The sequence below is a fragment of the Canis lupus genome, chromosome 27 (genome assembly GCF_011100685.1).
Source record: "Canis lupus familiaris isolate Mischka breed German Shepherd chromosome 27, alternate assembly UU_Cfam_GSD_1.0, whole genome shotgun sequence".
In the NCBI taxonomy this organism is placed as follows: Eukaryota; Metazoa; Chordata; class Mammalia; order Carnivora; family Canidae; genus Canis; species Canis lupus.
This window is the reverse complement of record NC_049248.1, coordinates 36,733,304-36,751,264: the sequence shown is the minus strand read 5'-3', so window position 1 is coordinate 36,751,264 and position 17,961 is coordinate 36,733,304. Positions and strand designations below refer to the sequence as shown.

The 17,961-nt window shown below is 37.2% G+C and overlaps 1 protein-coding gene across 4 annotated transcripts in view; it reads right to left on the bottom strand.

Moving 5' to 3' along the window:
• TMEM117 (transmembrane protein 117) overlaps positions 1–17,961 on the bottom strand; it is a 462,108-nt gene that overhangs the window by 14,098 nt on the left and 430,049 nt on the right. The window lies entirely within an intron of this gene.

Sequence of the window (17,961 nt, the reverse complement as noted above, 5' to 3'; positions counted from 1 at the left end):
ATATCTGAGGTGGATCCATAGGCATTAATGCACATATTTTCACTTTTAATGACTTAATAATCACTAAATTGTCAGACCTATATTTAATGAACATCTTTAAAAAATACTACTGAAAAAGCAATGAACAAAATATGAATTTCATATTTTAATACATTATGTCAATTTGAAAAGTTTTTCCAAGACTTCTATATATGCAGCTGATACAGAGGTGCCAAAAACAGAGCGCCTGAATATCATAGGAGTTTCCATCTCCCTTCCACTCATTTATTTATTTTTATTTATTTAATTATTTTTGAGAGAGAGAGAGAGAGAGAAAGAAAGAAACCATGTGGCGGGGGTGGGGGGTACAGAGGAAAAGGGAGAGACAGAATCTCAAGCAGGCTCCTAGCTTGACACAGGGCTCGATCTCATGACCCAGAGAACACGGCCTGAGTGGAATTCAAGAGTCAGACACTTAATCCTTTGAGCCACCCCGGGCCCCCACCACTGGCCTTTTGCTGAGAATTCTGGTCAAGGGAGAACATGTGTGAGTGGTAGTAAGCAGGAAAGTTTTCACTGTCTATTAATTTCATGATCTATGGATCACTTCAAACTGATAATAAGAAATAAATACACAAAAAGAAAAATGAAATGACACCACAGCATTTTTTTCTATTGTTATATATGCAAATATCTTGTCGGTCTCCCCTCTCTTTGCTTGTCAGACATCAGCAGTAAACAGATGTGTAACTTGGAAAATTCAGAAAACTCAAAGTATAAGCTGCATAATTTAGAACATTTTGATCTAAAATATTAGTAGAAAATAGATTGGTAATAATATTTGTGAATTACTGCATTTTATTAAGATGTATTTTCTTTTATTTTTCATCAATACCTTGCTCCCTCTATGTTACTTGAAACACTCTTGCTAAGAGAATTGAAATTGAATTTTTTTTTTTGCTAAAATATAGCTGCTAAAATCTCCCATGAAAAATTACGTTTGATACATAAAGGGACCAATAACCAGAGTATCATTCACTTGCCCCAGATTACACCACAAAGTATTATCAATAGAGCAATTTTCTTTTTTTATTTCTTGGTTTAAGAAAGAGAGGACTTCTTGGTAGTAATTGGGCAAGTATACTTAGTGTACCTTCTTTTTGGAAAGATGTTCTTGGACTGTTCTCATCTAGTTTTTTATTCCATGAAAGTTTTTTACTGAGTATGAAATTGGTTTTAGTTTGAAAGTAATCTCTAGAGATTTCTTGTAGAATGAGATCAAAACTTCATTCACCAAAAAATAGTTCTTCAATGATTTCCCACCTGTACTTGGAGAAAGAAAGATGAATTAAGGAAATGGAGTGCAGACCAAAGTCTTGCTCCTTATCTGAATGATGGCATTACCTTTTTTTTTTTTTTTTTTTTAAGAAGGGATCAGGACAGGGAGTTTGGGGGAATGTGTGATAGCAGTGGCTGGTGCCTTGTAGGAAAAGTTTCTTGAAAGAAGATTAATAAAAAAAGATGATACATTCTCTTAGAGTCACCCTTCTACAATACTTTGTATAATCACCATAGTTTGGTTTTCAGAACTCTTTTCCTTAGTGTTAGAATTCTCTGCTGGTTAACTCCAATTTTTGTACTTCAATTCCTACTCTGCATACTTCTCCAGATTCATTATTGGGTCAGTGTAAACTCTGGCCTCACCTGACTTAGGGTGGAATGGCAATTATAACTGGTATCGTTTGTAGGAAATGTGGGGCTTGCTTAATGGACAGGGGTATCTGAGGCTGATGATACCCCAGATATTTACTTAAAAGAGGTAAAATGGAGGGTGGTGTTCTGAATCTCCCTAGGTATCAGCCTCTTTCTTTGTCTATAAATTGGAGTTAAATATAGCAACCCCACAGGCTCCTTGGGAGGATGAGATAATGCCTGGATAGCAAGGAGCATGCTGCTGGAGACAGAGGGAAGAGACAGGGAAATAGCCAAGAAACATGGGAGGTTTCCCCACATAATCCCAAGGGACAGGTTTATCCTGAGCGAGAAGCAGAGGAAGCAGATGGGTCTGCTTTCAGAATCACACATAAGGCTGCTTCCAGGTCCCGGTGAAGAAGGTCAAAGGCCGTCTTCTCATTTCTGCTCTCATCCACTGCACAGTGCTGGCCTCCTGAGGTCCCTGGAACTCTGGGCAGAGTGGGCCCCTGGGAGCAGGGCTGGGGGGAAGGCACCTCTCTCAAGGCTCAGAGATGTGTGAAGTGACCTCCTGAGATGGAAGAACAAGAGCAACTTGGTTTCTTACCTAATGTGGTGACACTGTTGAGACCTCCAGAAATATCTGTGGGGGACTTTAATGGTGGGGGAAGGGAGGCACTACTACCCTGCAGGTGGGAGCTGGTAAGCTAGCTACATCAGTAACTGAGGAAAGCTGTGGACACTGGGCATCAATTATCAAGCACTTGCAATGTCCTAGCATCATCCTAGGCTACATATTTATATTTATACCTATGTACAAAATGATCCTGGAATCTTCCTATTATTATTTTTTAAAGATTTTATTTATTTATTCATGAGAAACACACAGACAGAGAGAGAGAGAGGCAGAGACATAGGCAGAGGGAGGAGCAGACTCCATGAAAGGAGCCCGATGTGGGACTCAATCCTAGGACCCCAGGATCACACCCTGAGCCAAAGGCAGATGCTCAACCACTGAGCCACCCACTCATCCCTATGCAATGGTCTGCAATCACATTTCTCAGGAATTGCAACTCCCTTGTAAATAGTTGTTGCTGGTTTTGTTTTGTTTTGTTTTTCAGATTTTACTTATTTATTTGACACACAGAGAGAGGTAGAGAGAGAGCAAGAGAGCACAAGCAGAGGGATTGGCAGCAGAAGGAGAGGGAGAAGCTGATTCTCTGCTGAGCAGGGATCCCTGATGTGGGGCTTGATCCCAAGATCTTGAGACCATGACCTGAGCCAAAGGCAGACCCTTAACCAACTGAGCCACCCAGGTGCCCCCGAAAGCTTCCTATTATTAACCCATTTACAGATGAGGAAATTTGTTTTAAAAAGCTTGGCACAAAAATGACGTAGTTGTGATGTTGCAGAACACAGCCCGAAGAATAAATACTTTCCCTCAGGCCATGCTCTCTTTGAACAGTGACAGCACTTCCTGTTTTTTTTCACTCCAAACTTGAATTATTTTTACCTGCCGCATCTGTTCTAATGGTGAATCATGATGACCGTCATCTCCTGCTTGTCTCCCACCAAAAGCCAGTTCCCCGAAGAGATTTAAACTGCTTCCCCCACCCACCCCAAAGGGCTCTCATTTTTTTATCTGACCTGGATTTAAATAAGAAAACCAACTGTCGGACGCCTGGGTGGCTCAGCTGGTTAAAGCATCTGCCTTCAGCCCAGGACGTGATCTGGAGTCGCAGGATCGAATCCCACGTCGGGCTCCCTGCATGGAGCCTGCTTCTGCCTCTGCCTGTGTCTCTGCCTCTCTCTCTCTCTGTCCCTCATGAATAAGTAAATAATCTTAAAAAAAAAAAAAAAAAGAAAGAAAACCAACTGTAACTCTTTGTCCCCTAAGCAACATGGGTGGTTTCCCCACATAATCCCAAGGTCAGGTTTATCCTGAGAGTGAAGTGTCCCATGGACACTGGCTTCTAATCAGCCTGGTAAGTAGGGACATCTAACAGGTCATTGCTATAAAATACAGAGATTCTCTTGACATCATAACTGGAATGCATAGCGAGTTTCATACACAGCTTGGGTATAAATGTTGAGAATCATGGCTCCTTTCCTGCCGCATAAATGTAAAATATATATTTCGAACACAAGATGAAAATGTTAAAGAGAATGACAAGGCAAGATATGGTTAGCTACTAAGACCACAGTAGAGATAGGTTAATACTGTGCCTCTTATGAAATGCTCATTTATTTTGTTCTTCAAGAAATGTTATCAATATTTAGTAATTCAAAGCTTCCTTGCTCCTTTCTGCTATTAAATCTAACAATCACTATGGAAGTCGATCACATTTGTGGTTCAGCGAGGTGTGAATTATTTAGGCTCATCAGATGATTCACACTACTCCAGTTCTCATCAGTTCATGGTGATGGACAAACCTCCAACTTTGTACCTTGCTTCCTATAAGAAACAGTTAATTTTCATTCAGATGGGCATATTTCCCATATAAATATAAATGGGCGGTGTCATGGTATATATCTAATCTTATTTCTTATATACTATGGCTTACTCTGCCTATGGCAATAAAAATCATATTTGGACACTGATGTCCAAATTACATTTGGACGTGTAATTTGGGCTGATGCATCCAAGTCTGACTCTGTCCAAATGTGGCCCTATCATTCACAGACCACATTTCAAGGCAGTGTTAAGTATATAGGCCAAATGGTCTTGGGATATGCTGGATTCATCATTCCCTCATGTTTTCTCATTGAGACGCATGCCTTGGGGCCAAGAAAAAGAACTTGGTACTATGCAGAGGAATTCAGGCTTGAAACCAACACTGTTTTGAATTCCCCAACTAGTATTCAATTTCTCAAATCAAATGAAGAGACCTCATTTCTATTTAGAGAAGCGTTAGAGGATAAAAATGTAATAACACTGATTACTCTACCCTACAAAACTAAAGTCACGGTATCAGAACAAAAGTTGTATTTCAGGGAGCCAAATATCGGCCACCTGTTTGTTTTTTGTTTTTTGTTTTTTTGTTTTTTTTTTTTTAGGAAATTAAGAAATAGACTAGATTAGATTTTACTGAAAAGTGTTGACAACCATTTAGAATAGAACCAATAATACACTCTTATATGTTAATACATTTGTCAATGTAATAATTTATGTAACTCCTCTTTAGATGCATTAGATTATTAAGCTTAAAATGATTTCAAAAGCTAACTTTACAGATATGCTTTGTTTTCTCTTTGTTAATCTCTATCTCTCCTCGTATTTCAAAAACAAATTTAGTCCCATGAATATCAGAACATCAGTTCACCAAAAATTTCCCCAGCTTGTAACTGTCCATAGCCTTTCTACATAAGCAGTGTCCTAGAAACAGGATTTTAGGTAACAGTGAGCCATGGTGGCCTGAAGAATTGTACTCATGCTCTCAGTGATATTTTTGTTTCCTTTTTTTTTTTTTTTTTTTTTGTCAATTAGTGTTTTTTTTTTGTTTTTTTTTTTTTTTTTTTGTCAATTAGTGTTTTTTTTTTATATTTTTGTTTCCTAATAAGAACCTCGAGTGTCTCATTTCTTTCAGCAACCCTATCCTTCTTCTAATTGGCAAAATTGCCATGGTATCACTTGGCTGAGTAAATCCTTGAAAACCTTGACATATAGTAGATTTTGCTTATTTGTTTGTTCTCTGCCTGCCTCTCCCACTGGAATGTAAGCTCCAGAGATTTTACAGAAGTTTTTCCTACTTTGTTCACTGGTGTTTTCTCCAGACCTGAAATAGTGCTCAATATATAGTAAGAACTCAAAAACTTGTTGAATGTAACTCTCTGGAAGTTAAACATGCACAACAATTCCTTTTTGGTTTCGTGTAAATGGCAACACAGAATGTATTTGGGTAAACAGAGGCAACACAACAAGTACTTGTTTTCGTAAATAATGTTACACATCAACCTGAGACACATTATTATGAAAAAAAATTGATTTCCTCCCTATAAGCTAGGTATACTGCAATCATATGGAGAGTAACCCAGATATTAAACCATTTGCCAAAGGTCTAAGAGAAGAGACCATGGATACTTACAGAAAGCAAGTGGTCAAATGTAAATATTGTGAGATGAGCTAGTGTTTGGAAAGTTACTAAAAATGTGTTTTGGGATGATCCAAGACACCGTTTTAAGTTACCATATTTACATTTAGTAAATTAAAGAAACTCATGAGACACGTCCAATCTAGTCTGATAACAAAAAAGAGAATGTAAACCAACATGTGATTAAACAAAGCGGGTGGGGGTCATTTCCCACAGTGGGTGATGGCTGGAAGAAGGCAAGCCCAACTATTAGAGATGCCCTGTAATAAATGGGAGTGATGCATAAAAGAGAAATAGCAGGAGGTTACTCAGATGCCCTTTAACAAATACCTTTTTCTCATATGCTGCTCTTCACTATTTTTCCCCCCCCCAAGGGCAAATGAATTCTATAACATTTTGAAGTTTTCTTTCAGGAGGCATATATGCTACTTAAAACATTTTAAATCATTAAGGAAAAATCTTAGCTTTCTGGTTGAAGTAGGCTTTCGTCAACAAGTAGTAGAGATAGCAGATTTCATCCATCACTAAAACAAATCCCAAGTCAGGCTACAGACCCTTACTTAAAATGTCTAAAGAACTTGACTCCTTCATGTGTTTTTGTATATTCAAAATACCAATTAATTCTCAAGTGGTTGCCCAAACAATGTAATTTACCCTAAGGACCTATTTTGAATGCCATTTAACAGATTTTCTTCATCAATAATCTTCTTTACTTGCAAAAGCCAATAAGAATTTTCCAGGCTAGGGATGCCTGGGTGGCTCAGCAGTTGAGCATCTGCCTTTGGCTCAGGTCATGATCCCAGGAAGCCGGGGTTGAGTCCCGCATTGGGCTCCCTGCATGGAGCCTGCTTCTGTCTCTGCCTCTTTCTCTCTCTCTCTCTCTCTCTCTCTGTCTCTCATGAATAAATAATAAAATAAAATCTTTAAGAAAAAGAATTTCTTGGGCTAATTTTAAGCCAATATATACCAGTGAGATAGTAGTAATGGTTTAGTGCCTGTAGAAAAGGCAAATAAGTCAAGCCCAGAGTAGATTTGAAAAGTAAGTATAGTTTTTGTTACTTTTAAAAGACCTGACTATGAGGTTCTGGCAAAAGAGCATTTGGTTTTTAAAAACAAGCTTCATTATATCTAGACTCCTTGGAAGTATCATTCCTTTAAGCACCAGGATGGAAGAGTGTCTGGTGAAATGCACAGGGCCCCATTAACAGATGTCCTGTTTTGGCAGACTGATATGATGAAGGACAAAATAAAAGTCAATCTTGTAAGTGTTTACAACTACTAGAAATGCATCATGTGGCATCTAGGAGTAATGGGAAATCAATATCCCTCACTAGGGCAATATAATTCACCAGTACACAGGAGAGAGTACTTGACATCTTAGAGACTCCTCTGTGGGGGGAAGGGAGGAACCAAACCCCTGCCTATGACAAGTTGCTGACAACCAAAGTTAGTGCAAGGCGTAAAGAAGCGCATTGTAATAACTCAGTAGTAAGTCCTTTTGGATGAAATCTTTTGTCAGTTATCAAATAACTTGACTTTGCACTTCTTGAGAAGAATGAATATTAATCATATAATAAATTGGCATATTTTTTACTTAAATGAGAGCTCGTTATAACTCCTATTCTCCTTGTAAGGAAAGAGGGAAATCTAGTGGAAGGAAGTTGTTAGACAACACACTTTTATATCATTTTTCAGACACTGGCTGCAGTTCAATAGCACATCGTCCTTTGCTTACTCTGTGTATTTGCACATTTGGTACAAAATGTCACTGCTCCAGTATCTGTTCTGACTCTATGCAAGCTGCCAGCCATGGTCACATACAATTGTCTAAATGACTAATTTCTTCTGTGGGCTATATAGAAAAATTAATTACATGCTGTCAAAAGAATAGATATTATGGTCCTTGGTAAAATTTTTATTTAATATTGAGGTCATTTTTCTCTGTGGAAAAAATAGTAATAGTGGAGATCAGTGGGTAAATGTAATTCAATATAAAATGTTCACTTCACAAATAACAGAGTTTGAGGTTGATCTAAAATATCAAGTGGGTGGTTAAGGTAAATTACCTGTAGGGTTTCTTGCAATGGGTTCATTTCTATGATTTTTTTCAGGAATGTCTAATGGAGCATATATTCTAGTTGGGAGATCAATCAGCAGCATTACAGTATGATGTCAAATAGTAATAAGTACTCTGAAGGAAACCCAGCAGGGTTGGGAATGAAGAGCAGGGAGTTAGGGGTGGGTGCTAGTTTAATAAAAAAACAAACAAACTTCTTTGAGGGTGACCTTTGTTTTTTGTTTTGTTTTGGTATTGGTTTTTGTTTTAATCTTATTTGTTAACATATAACACAATATTGGTTTCAGGAGTAGAATTCAGTGATTCATCACCTACATACAACACCCAATACTTACCACAACAAAAGCCCTTTTTAATACCCATCATCCATCTAGCCCCCCTACCTCCCTCCATCAACCCTCAGTTTGTTCTTAGTTGAGGGTGACCTTTGTATGGAGTTAATATGAAAGACCAAGCCCTGCAAAGTTCTGGAGGAGAAATAGATCAGCTGGAAGGAGTAGTGAATGCAAAGACCCTATGGAGGAAATTAGATGGCTGTGTTCAAGAAACAGCAAGGTTGGAGTGGTTGTAGAAGTTGGAGTGATGTGGAGTGTAGTGGGCTGGCTATAGGAGGAATAAAGATCAGTTAGAAGACCATTGTAATAGTTTAGCTGTGAGATGATGGTGGGTAACCAAGGGTAGTCAGGTATTCAGATCACCATGTATTCCATGAATTTTAAAGGTATTACCAACAGAATTTCTGAATTTACCAGTTGCTAGAATGACCAGTAGCATTAACTGGGTAAGGAAAGATCGAGGAACCAATATACTTGTAGAAGATAGGGAAGTGGGTAAGAAATCCAGAGATTTATTCCAAATACACTACTTTTAGACATCCAAATGGAGGTATTGTGTAGGAAGTTGGGAAACTTATGGGAGAGGCAAAAACTGGAGATAAAGATATGGGAGTCTCCAGTGCATTGACCTAAAGCCATAGAACTGAGTAAAATCTCCTGGAAAGGGAATATAAAAAGCCAGGAGAAGAGGAGACATGGCAGGGACTGAGCATCGAGAAACTCCAACATTTAGAAGTTGGAGGAGGAGAAGACAATTAAGAAAACATAAGGAATGGCATACATTATAAGAAAAACAGGAGAAAGGAGCATCCTTGGGGATCCCTGGGTGGCTGAACAGTTTAGCACCTGCCTTTGGCCCAGGGTGTGATCCTGCAGTCCCCGGATCTAGTCCCCACATCAGGCTCCCTGCATGGAGCCTGCTTCTCCCTTTGCCTGTGTCTTTGCCCACCACCCCCACCCCCGCTCTGTATCTCATGAATAAATAAATAAAATCTTAAAAAAAAAAAAAAAGAGCATCCTAGAAGCCAGGTAGAAAAGTGTTTCAAATAGGAAGTAGTGATTATCTTGAATGCACCTAAAATACTAAGTAGGAAGGCTGAAAATTAACTATAATACTTGGCAATATGAGGATTGATGATCACAATAGGACCTTCTGAGTTCTAGAGGAAGATGATATTTGGACAAAAGAAGCCTGACTGCAGTCTGTTAAAAAGAAAATGGGAGGTGAGAAGTAGAGGCAATAATATGGAACTCTTACGAGGAATTTTTACTAGTGGGAACGGGATAAAGAATCAGTAGCTGCTAAGAAATTATGATGATACTAATTTCAAATACATTTTGTTAGTGTAAAATAAATTGAATTTTGGTAGAATAAGAAAATCTGAGACCTGAGATTCCCTTTTTATGTTTTAAGAGGATGTTAAAATCTGATATCCACCAGTATGGATATTCTGGTTGTTTACTGGGTCAGTTCCTCTGCTGTGCCAGTTGATAAATATTATAATCATCTCTGTCTGTAAAGTTGAAATATATGGTTTCCTGAAGAACAGAACAAAACAAAGCAACACTGGGCCAAGTTCATTGTGTCTTGAACGTAGCAGGCTTTTAGAGACAATAAGCCAGATCCTTGCTGCTCTGTACCTAGTGTGGTTGTTTCCTTTGGTTTTATCTGTCAGTAAAGACTTCAGATTCTGGAGCAATCACAGAGTCTCTGCCTCTGACTCCCATGGACCACCCAATGATAACAGGAACAGGAGGTAAAACCTTTAGAGCAATAGATTTGAACTGTCAGACTTTCCAGGCCTTTCTTCGATGAGTTTTAGGTCAAGAATGTTCATCCTCTGAGCTCTAGGGACAAATTATCAACCTTCAAGTAAGAGAGCAAAGACTAGGAAAACAAGATATGTAGGGGCAGAGTAGAGGGATGGAAGGAATAAAATGCATTTTACTGTTTGAGAATTAGACCCTCAGCGAATTGAAATATTTTTTGAAACTACTGTTAGTCCAAAGGTCAGTGGCCAAGAAAAACCTAAAATATCTTGTTTTCCTTGTTAGCCACCTATGGGAGAGATATTCACCCCCTCAGGATCCTTTTGGAGAACAAGTTTACATGCTGGGGTAAAGAAGACTTAGATGCATGTTAGTAATTGCCTGTCTTTATATTGACATAATCCATCCAGAGAAACTGGAGATGGTGGCAGTGAGCTTGGCTTTTAGATTCCACGTAGCACTAATAGAGTGAATGGTAAGTCTACATTTCTTGCAGAAGTTCTCAATGGCACATTCAAGTCCCCCATAGAATGCATCACCTTATTATTCAACTAATTCAGCACTTATTCAATGCCCCCTATATGCAAATCATCTATTCTCAAAATATATCAGATGGCAGTAATAAATAAAGAAATAGGTTCAGCTCTTTTACAGTTCTAGGCAATGAGAGTCAGTGAGGTTACAAGATTCCACCCATGTTACCCAACAGATTGGTGGCAGAGAGAGACCAGATGAAATTTAATCGGTAACTGGTCAATATATTTCATTACATCCCCCTAACTGGGAGCTCTATTTAGGAGAAAGAAAACACCTATTGAGGAGATCAACTATATTTTCATATTCTATTCAGACTAAGAAAACCAACATTGGTCACAAACTTACTTTATGCCAAGCATTTGATCCACTGTAAACCACCTGCAAATATATATGGTAGGTGGGCTTTTTTTCATTTTATATGGAAGTAAACAGGCTCGGAGAGAAGTCAAGTAGCTTCCCCAATGCTGCACAGCTAGTACCAAAAAGATTTGTACTAAAGTCATTTTTGTACAGCATATGAAGCTTTTCCATGACTTTTTTTTTTCCATTCAGGCTTTAATGTCACAATTATCTTCCCACCTAAAAGCCAACAGTCATGCCAATATGTGTTTCCGTTTGATGCTAACCCGTATTTGTAATGAAAAGCTTCCTCTTAATGGTATGTTGCAGCTTATCTTGAAATAATATTTTCCCAGAATTATTTTGCTACCTTACTTCCATTGCAAAGTAAAGGCATGGCAGTGGGTCTATGATTATCCTGCAAGTCATTGACAAAGCCTGCAAAATATGCAGGCTGAGATGCGCATTTAACTCTAGATGGTTTATGACCATCTTAGAATTTTTATTGCCAATGCATAGATTTGGCTCTAAACTTGGAATATTTCTAGTAATGAATACTATCTCTCCAACTTCTTTGCACTTCGGTTTTCTCACCTGAGGCTATTTTTCATCATGCTTAGGCACTCCGGTGGCAGACTCCTATATCATTGCATGGGAAAACAGGATGGATTTGAGCATGATTTAGTGCCCACTAGTGATGGCTATCAAACTTCGCAACTTCCTAAAAAGACAACTTTTCTGTTTCTTTGGAACTTGTATGAAGGTAAGATTTGTGCTCCTAACATATTGTGTCTGTGCATATCATTAAGTGATAAAATTTTATACTATGTAGGTGATGAGACAGAGCAAAAACACAAGAAAGAGAACTATAAGGACAATAATATTATTTTTTGCATAGCAATCTGACAAACTATTTATTGTATTTTATCTCAGGTTGTCCTTGTTCTCTGTGTTGATGAGCTGTTTCAAGTTATTGTGTTACTGGGAACCCCCTTCATGGATTAACGCTTCTTGTTCATGATTATGATCAGTAGACGGCACAATTTCCATAAATATAACATTATTAATAATTTTATTTCAAAGCCCTTTTTGATATTTGATCTTAAATGGAATGCCAATGTAATCAACGTTAACAAGCACATCGTAATGTTGTGAGATTGAAGCTTCATATCTCTGTGTAATATATCAGATTTCTAATGAAATGTGTCATATTTAGAAAAGTTCCAAGCAATATCCTTGAGCATAGGTAGAAACAAAGTAACAGTGGACTTGGGGAAGGTGTTAAAAGTTATCAGAAAATAACTTTATGCTACCTCAGCATAATATCTCATAAAATTGTTATTCATAAAAATTGGTAAGCCTATGGTTCTGAAAATTGACTTTTAATGCATAGAAAAGCTATCTGAAAGCAATCATAAAAACTAAACATAAAAACATAAAAATTTGCCTTCAAGCATTGGATTATACTTGGTGAGTCATAGGTAAATGTGAAATTATTATATTTGCCAGTTGCCAAAGGCTTTGCTTTATGGATATGTGCAAAATACATACATAAATCAATTAATATGTTATTTTTCTTATATAAACCCAAGTACACTTGATTCATTACCTCTCACTAAAGAAAAAGTTGGCAAATCAACATCATTATGAAACCATTCAGGTGATAGACCATACTCAGAAATTAATTTTCTGAATAAAGTTTCCAAGTTGTTTCACAAAGATGTGATTTGCTGACTGAACTCCATCTCAATTCCAAATCAGATACCTATACTTTTAATACTGCTTTTTTCTTTTAAATAGCAAATCTACTCTTTAACAGTGATACACAGAGACTAAAAATTTCAACTCATCACATATCATTTGCCTTTTAATACAGACACATGATTGTTTTACCCAGAAATGGGTACTTTAAATCTCTTCTTTGGGAACAATACATATGAACAATGTTGAGGTGTTTTAATGAAAAGCACCTGCAAGTTATGCTAATTAACTCAGAATCAGTGAAAGATTTTTTTTTTTTTTTTGGAAAGATTTCTTCATTTGTACTTCCTGAGCCTTGATCACATACAGTGTGAAAGAATAAATATCACAATTAACAATTTAACATATTTTTCCTTTTCAAGTCAATGGTTTATCCTTCAGCATGTTCTCATTGACAATTATTTGGTCAATAGGTTACTTATGTAATGATCCAAAATAAAGAGATGTCCTCTAAAGTTATTTCAGGGAAAGGAAATAAATTTCCATTTACTAATATTATTAAATAGACTGCTTGCCACCCCTCTAGCCAGGCACTATAACTGATGAACAGTTATAGACAACAACCACCGTTTAATGAGAGAAATGAAATAATCTCTGCACTAACCATAGCTGTTTACATACATTTCCTTATTTTAAAAGAATTCTATGAGGGAGGTTTTTATTTTCCCCATTTTTCAATTGTGGAAACTGTGGTCCAGAGAAAGGTGCCTGACTTCCCCAATATAATATATCTAATAAGTGAGAGTAGGAACCACATGCAGGGTCTATCCAGCCCCGTCTAGTGTTCTTTCTGCTGCACTCATGAAAGCGAATAGGAACTGAGCTTGTCCTGGCTCAAAATGACCTATTTCCATCTTGGTTTAACCATAGTTTATTTTGTCTCTCTCATCAAGCCCTAAAAGAAACTACTAAATTGTATAGAGATGTTTGCCCAAACTGTTGGTTTCTTCTCCATACTCACAGCTACCCTGATCTCCAGTTATTATTTTCTTTTCAGTTATTATTTTCTACTGAAACTAGATCTTGCTTCTACCATCACTATTACTTTTTTTTTTAAGATTTTATTTATTTATTCATGAGAGACAGCGAGAGAGAGAGAGAGGGAGAGAGAGAGAGAGAGAGAGAGGCAGAGACCCAGGCAGAGGGAGAAGCAGGCTCCATGCAGGGAGCCCAACGTGGGACTCGATCCTAGGTCACCAGGATCACACCCCGGGGCCAAAGGTGGCACTAAACCATTGAGCCACCGGGGCTGCCCTACCACCAATTTCTAAGCTAATACTTATTTGCTTTCCTGGCTATTAGCTAATTTCTTTTCCTTGCCTTTTTAAAAGACCATTTATCCTGTCTTTTCTTCTTATGCCAATCTTTTATTTGTTAAATATTTATACACCCAACATTTGTTGGTGTCAGCCATTCTTCTAAGCACTGGTGATATCTCAGTGAACCAGGTAAACTGGATTCCAGGCTCTGCCTTCGTGAGTTTACAGTTTGAATGCAGGATAAGAATATAAGCAGACTAATTTCAGAAAAATGGTTAGTACTAAAGAGAAAATAAACCAGGATGATTGGTTGGCAGAAGCTACTTTAGATAGGCTAGAAAAGATCTCTATGAGTATGGAACCTCTCCAGTGAAAGGACCAGGTGCTGTGATACATGCTATGGATGCCACAGGGGCCAAACTAGATCAACATCTAGTTTGATGGGGACTTCCCTACCATCAAGTAGCTTAAGTCTAGTGGGAACAAAGATAAAAGAACTAGTGAGTTAAATAAGTGGTAATAATTGTTGCAAAGGAAGTAAATTAGGGACTGAGAAAGAGAATAACAAGGAGGGCACTTGAGGAGGCATCTAGGTAGAGGTGGCACCTGTGCTGACAACTGAGGATGGGAATGATCCAACCATTCAAACAACAGAGAATACTGAGCAAAGCGAGTCCTCAATTATCTACTTTATGCCACGTACTCTCCTAGGTCCTAGGAATACAATGGTGAACAAAACCACTGACTTCTTGGAACTTAGAGTCTAGTAGTTGAATTGGACAAGAATCAAATAATGGTGGAAGCAGACCTTGGTACTTCTGGGTTAAATTGTATGATCATGCCCATCTGTCATTCACCTAACAATCACGACATCACAGTTTTGGTATATGTAACTCTTTTGGGCTATTTTCCTCAGTGCTAGCACCAAGGGATCTTCTGTTATAGCTCTATGATAAACTACTGCATGATGTTCATCAGCTTTTCATATTTATGTGTTGATTGATGCTCCTTAATGGTACACCCATCCTCAGCACAATGCTGAGTACATAGCAGGAAGTAAAAAAAAAAAAAATTCAATTGTTTCATAATTCACCAATATTTACTAGGTGCTTACAATTTGCCAGAAATTGTACAAGACCGTGAGTACCAAAGACATGAATCAAACTTCCTGCCTCCAAGAAACTTCTCTTTAACAGAGGAGGTAAACAAGTTAAGCAGTACTCATAGGGTGATGTGAAAGCGCTGCAACACAGGCATCTGGCAGGTTTCCCACAGACCTATTGGAAAAGGAGTCCCTCATTCAAACCATGAGTGAATGAGTAAGTTAACCACTCATTTTCTTCCTTCAGTATTCACAGTGACCATAGGCTGTTGAGAATATGTAGGTCATCACCATGCTGTAGGAATCGGAGGTAGCCGTATACCGTACTTGCCTTTGCTATGATTTGTGGAGTTTTTGGCTTTAAACACAGAACAAATGAGCTTTTCCCAGTTAACTCTGGTTTATCTACGTTCGGGTTATGTAAAGATTATCTTACAGATCCATTTTTTTTTCTTATAACATTTTGACTTCAGCCCTATTTTCCCCAAGATAGACCCTGCTTACCAGAATATGTAGTAAAATAGAAAATGCAACCTATAGAAACTGCCACAATGCTCAGTGCATATCATTTGAATACCATTGCTAAACAATAAGAATGGGAAATGCAACATTTCTGGGAGCTAGCAGAAATGTTTTTTTGCGGCCCACTTCAACCTGAGGCAATTTGCAACATTGCTTTCAACCATAAAACAGATACAAATGGGCATATGTCTTAAGATCAGTAAGAATATTATTGAGAAAAGTGATTAAAAAAATCAAGATCCCCAAGTCCATGGTTAAGGCTGCATTTCTTATTCATATTTAAGCTGGTATTGACTTCAAACTCCAGTCATCCTTTAGATTGATTGCCATTTGGAGTAACATTAGCCAGGCAGTTTCTTTGGTCAGTATTTACATCACACATCAATATTTTTTAATGTTTACTTTAACCAAAGCCAATATTTTTTATCCTTGACTCTTGAGGTAATTACTTTGGTAAACGACTATGGCATAAATCAGATAAGCATATAACAACTCGCCACAGAAAACAGTTACACACATATTTTCCGCAATGCCTATAGAAATAATAAGAAACCTTCACAATCTCTTTTACCTTTTTGATACAGGACTTCCCACACTTTCTTAATTATTTACGGAGAACATTCAACCATGTACATTAAAATTAAGAGTGTGGAGAAATTGTATTCTGTTTCAGTAAATCTACTTTTCTACATCTGGTCTGAATTTGTGTTTTCTATAAGATTCAACTACGTTTTAAAATCTGGTTTCGCACTGTCAAAGTAATTGAATTAAATGAGAATGTGATGGAAAATAAGAGCAAGCCAAGTCTATGTTTCTGCATAGACAAAAAAAAAAAAAAAACTGCTTGTTTTTTCACTTTTAAATAGCTGCTTTGTCAACTTCTAAATGCAGTTGGTCTTTAGATAAAGTTATTTTCTTATTATTTCTTTTTGTCATTTACGTGTTAATCTGGGAGCATGTTTATGCAGTCATGTTTTAATGTACTTACACATCCATATTAATCTGATAATTCTACATCCAGAAATTTTCTGTACTAAGGAAATAATTTACAAAAAGAAAAATCCTTATGCATAAAGATAGATTTCACTGTATTGTTATTTATTAAGGTGAAAAAGTGAAAACAACCCTGTGATAGAAGAGGGAAACAAATTATAGTATATCATTCCACGGAAAATTATATAGCTCCTCAGAATTATAATTATGCAAACTTTATGATACATTGTTAAGCAAAAAGCACATAATACAAAATTGAATATACACTATAATTCAAGTGGAATCTTGCAGACACACAGTAAACAAAATAAAAACTAGCAAAACACATGGAGATAATACACCAAATTTGTTCTGTTACTGAGGTAAAATTACAGATGGTTTAAAAATCCCTTGCTTTTCAAATTTTTGAAGTATTCATATATTATTTTAGTTTTGTACATGCAAATACAAATATTTATGTGCACACTCCAGTCATTTTCCCATTTCTCAAAGCAATTTCTTTCTTCTTCTTCTTCTTCTTCTTTTTTTTTTTTTTTTGGCTTTAAATCTCTAATTCCAACATAGTCAATTTCTTCCTTTAAACTCTAACCTTATATCCTCTCATAAATCTTGCTTTTATTCAATCTTACTTTTATTTACTTTTGGTTGAAGTAATTCCATTTCAGCTCCGGGTTCAAAAGGGATATAATATCACCTGTGTTCTCTCAATGTCCCCAGTGTGCTGTGAGATTTAATGGGATAATGTCCAGGAGACACTTTATGTTCCTTAGAGAAGGGTGCTATATAAAAACAATGCATTATAATGATTTATGTTATTAAAAAACCCAGAGGATATTAGAGTTACAATTTAGCACAAGCAGACAGGGTTAGATTCACTCCAAGTGCAGACCGGGCGATGTCCCTTAATGCCAAACTAGAAGATTCCCAGAGTGAAGGAAGTTGCTCCCTGGACTCAGAGGACTACTACACAAATCTTCAGGTGTTCTCAATATTAAAAGCAGGGTATCTGGGGTTTACTGTGCAATATTCTAAAAATTACAGTAGTCATTTATGTTTACTTACTATATCACTCCTCCTTTCTCTGTTTAGTTCCATCTGAATACATTCCCAATTATTTATGGGAAATAAACTTACCAAGTCAATGTTAAAAGGCAGATATTACTGATTACTAGAAATCCTAAGATGATCTAAGGGGTTTCATACCAATAAGCATACTTCAATTTCTGACTGAATTAGAAATCATTTAGGGACACCTGGGTGGCTCAGTGGTTGACGTCTGCCTTTGGCTCAGGTTGTGATTGATACCTGGGGTCCTGGGATTGAGTCCTGCATCATGCTTCCTGCAGAGAGTCTGCTTCTCCCTCTACCTATGTCTCTGCTTCTTTCTCTGTGTATCTCATGAGTAAATAAATAAAATCTTTAAAAGAAAAAGAAAGAAATCATTTAGTACAGCCACCTGATACCTTATACATGAATCCTTTGTCCAGCTTCTAACAAGCAGTCA